General features: G+C 36.5%; 1 long non-coding RNA gene across 1 annotated transcript; it reads right to left on the reverse strand.

Annotated features, from left to right (window-relative positions):
• Positions 1-2,021: 2,021 nt before the first annotated feature.
• On the reverse strand, positions 2,022-3,650 carry LOC145107003 (uncharacterized). The gene is made up of 4 exons (XR_013707707.1): positions 3,135-3,650; positions 2,922-3,022; positions 2,278-2,559; positions 2,022-2,161 (listed from the first exon to the last, which is right to left on the reverse strand). It is a non-coding gene; the product is annotated as an uncharacterized LOC145107003 (long non-coding RNA).
• Positions 3,651-4,009: the final 359 nt, after the last annotated feature.

Genomic DNA, 4,009 nt, shown 5'->3' on the forward strand with positions numbered 1-4,009 from the left:
ACCCATAACAAAATGACTAAAGTGTACACAGAGCATGGTCAAACGAACTTGCTTACATATTTTATGTCCCCAACTGGTCTAAGAAGGGTTATAATAGAAGACATGGACAATCAGGATCCTCCTAGACCCTCATCACCTGTAGTTGCTCATAAAGTGGTAACTCCAATCCAAATTGATGTTGGTGAGGGTGATTTAGGGTTAGCATTAACTTATACAAATCAGCAACGCCTGAATTTAGTAGGTCTAAAGGTTGGAAACATAGTAAAGGGGCATCGTCTTGTAGTAGAAAACTTAACTTGGATTGGGAAGGTGGTGAAAAAACAATGGCAAGTAGTGAAGTTGATAAAGGTAAGGGTGTTGAGCCAATGCATCCTGAATTTGTTGTAGTTGATGCAGAAAAAGAGTTAAACAAAGAGATTGATGTGAATGAAGAACTTGACATGAACAAATCCAATGGTGAGGGTGTAGAAGGATTTGCCGATGAGGGTATAGAGTTGTCATGGATAATGATCATCAAGGAGTCAATGAATTTTCAACTAACATCAACATAGATGACGAAGGAAAGGTCAAGATATAAGCTTTTTACCTTTGCACTGAAGCTAATTACTGAAGAACTCTGGATCTACAGCCCCTCCTTGATCAAACATGCCAAGCTCTCCAAATCTCCTTCCAAGGATGCACAAAACTACTCAAATTAGTCTCTCTCTCTCTCTCTCTCTCTCTCTCTCTCTCTCTCTCCCAAATCAATCTGATCGATTAGGGTTTCACACAGGGGAGTTGGGTGGCTGGTGAGGCGGAAATGAGGGCTTAAGGCCATTTAAATAGGACACAACCCCGAAAGATTAAGGTTTCCACTCACAGCGCCAACTCGCCGAGTTGGTCTCTCCGACTCGCCGAGTTGGTTGAAAAAAACCACGTGGTCAATTCGTCTCTACTCGACTAGTTGGGGCACCCACTCATCGAGTTGCTCACTTAACTCATAATTAGATATTATAAATATTATACCTGGGAGTCGGGATGTTACATACATGTGTCGATATGAAGCTACTTTACACTGAGAGATTAAGGAGACGTAGATCAATAGTGTAAATGAATGTAAGGTCTGTTTATGCCTATGTTTCTGTATTGATGATGACATCCCAACGTTTTAAAATGAATAAAATACATTTCTTCGTAAATGCTTTGATAACGTATTTATCATGTTTTTCTGGGAACAAATTCCGCAACATATTTGTTTAAAAAATACTATGATTTCAAAATAAAACATAAACAAATCGGTCTTTTCTAGCCGTAAAAATAGGGATATCACATAATAATTTAATAAAATTATGTCAAATGAAATATTAATTTTATGTATTATCTTATCATATGATAATAAAAGTTGGTCTACTACTAATTTAATAAAATAATATCTAATAAAATATCAATTTTAAATATTATTTTATTACTATATGATAATAAATATCCAAACAAAATGACATACTTCGTTGTATTATATGATAATAAATTTATATTTAAAAGTTGTTTAATAATTCATGTTATATCAAAATCAAAATGGTACAGTCACGTCAAAAATATTTCTCGCGTGATGCTACCGTATCCCAATTTTTTCTTTTGATTCTCCGTGTGAATAAAAAGATAGCACCAATTTTAAAACCTCGATTTTGGAGCTCATGGAATAAAGTCTAAATATTAAGGGGTTGTTTGTTTTTTTGTGAAGATCTACGCAACCACTTTTGTCTGCGCAGACAACGCGCAGACATATGCCCTCGCAGAGTGTTTGTTTTTTGGAAGTGTGCATATCAAAAAACGTCTGCGCGAGGTCTTCCTGGCGCAGACATTGGACACTGTCTTCAAAGGTCTCCAGACCTCATTTTAACCTAAACAAAAAAAAAACATGGGCCATCGTGCTGTTTTTTTTTCTTTTTTTTTGCTGAAAATGCATTTTTAATGTTTATGACATGAAATTAAGTTTGAAAAATCAATTTATTTCAACAGTTGCAGACGTTAAAAACAAACAGTCTTCTTATTGCAGACTGTAGACATTTGGTCCACCTCTTCTGCCGCAGAGGCTTGCAGATGTGGTCCGTAGACTGCAGACATTTTGACTTCAAAAAAACAAACAACACCTAAATCTCTTTTATCACCGGGAACACCATTTCTAACCAAAATACAACAATAAAATAACTTGAATTAACTTGAATTGGATCGTAGTAACCAAATATCAAGTCTCTTTGTCGATTAGCTTTTTATTTATAACCAGAAATGAAACCAAACCTGTAAATGATTGTTTTTCCGAGAAGGTCAACTCCGATCACCATAGCAAGTCGAGACATGCAGCAACACGAGCTTCTTCAATGGCGCAAGTTATGCTTACACCTAGATCATCAGCGACATTGTTTAGTTCACGTCTTTCTTTGCCTCGTCTTCATCTTCTACCTTGTTCAACTTCTTCTCTGCTGACACCATTTTCAAAGCTTCAAACCTCAGGTGCAAATCTCAGTTTGACGGTGGCTTGTGATAGCAGGTCGGAAAACCTCTATATCGCAACAGCTGTAGCTGGTAAAACCAGATCGGGAATTAGATCAGGTTGCCTCCTGCTTCATATCTGTAATTATCCTTTGATTTTCGATTGGATTCTGACACTACGACATCGATCCAAACATGAAAATCATTCTCATTTTAATCTCGTTACCAAACTATATTCTGTTACATTCTCCTTAATTTCATTAGGATCCATTTTTAGCGTTATCTTCTCTCTCTCTCTCTCTCTCTCTCTTTCTCCCCCCCCCCTCTCTCTCTCTCAATTCACCACAGAAAACAAGCGACAAAGAACGGGGTTAAAAGTGAAGATCAGAATTTGACTGTGATATAGAACCATTAATCAACATCGGAATTAATATCCAAATGAAAGAACAAACCTGAAACAGAGATCGGATATGAGAAACAAGTAGGGATGCGACAGAGCATAATAAGAACGGAGATCAAAATCCTCATGTTTGAAGATGCAGCAATTGAAGTCCTGAAATCATATACGATTCACGATGATTCATTTATAACTGAAAGCAGTTCACAAACGTGAATGTTCGGATCTTTTTATGGGATGTTTTCACTGCTTAATTGAGATAGCTTACGGTTTGGAGTCATCTTTTGTTTTACAGATCCGGATATATGAAGTAGGTTTCTAATTGAAGAAATAGAAATACTTCCAGATGAAAGTTGTTGTTAGTTCCCTACGTTAGACTTCATACTTTTCTTCATTATACGAGGATCAATGATTCAGTGTGTGTCCGTAAAGCAGATGAAGGAGCATTTGAGTTGAAATTCAAAAAACGATTTTGCTCTTGTGGCTATAGAAGGTTAGAACGAGAGAGGGGAAATGATATTTGATGACAACAACCTGTGTAACAAGATCTGCTGATGGTTCTAAAAGATGAGAGGAAGATGAAGATGGATTCTGACGGTGGGAGACGGTGTTCCAGATCTGGAATGAATAAAAAGATGGCAGTTTGTTGGTTCGACGACGGTGTGCTAGCGATAAGGTTTTTCCGGCGTGGTCTGGCGGTCCAACGTCTGATGGCCGGCAGCGGTCCGGTGACCTTGGTGGAGCTGCCTCAAGCGGTGTTGGATAAATTAATGTAGTAGGTGGGGTGGGGTTAGACTGGTGGTGTATTTTTTTTCAACGATAATATAATAAATAAAAAATAAGATTCTTTTTTAAAATGAGTGACTGAAAAATGTTCTTAAAATAACAAATGTTCTCATTTGAACATATATATATATATATATATATATATATATATATATATATATATATATATGGTTAGGTTATTTTGTTTCTAGTAACTATTGTGTGCGCACAGATCTGGACCATTGGATGAAATATAATCAAAGGTCATGATCTGAGGGTCTATGATAGTAGAATATGATAACATGTACCATATAATCACACAAATTCCAGCATAAGGGCATTTTAGTCAATTAACCTATATTAAAAAAGGAAATTTTC

This window comes from Lactuca virosa, chromosome 1 (assembly GCF_052849685.1).
Source record: "Lactuca virosa cultivar CGN04683 chromosome 1, Lactuca_virosa_CGN04683_v6, whole genome shotgun sequence".
In the NCBI taxonomy this organism is placed as follows: domain Eukaryota; kingdom Viridiplantae; phylum Streptophyta; class Magnoliopsida; order Asterales; family Asteraceae; genus Lactuca; species Lactuca virosa.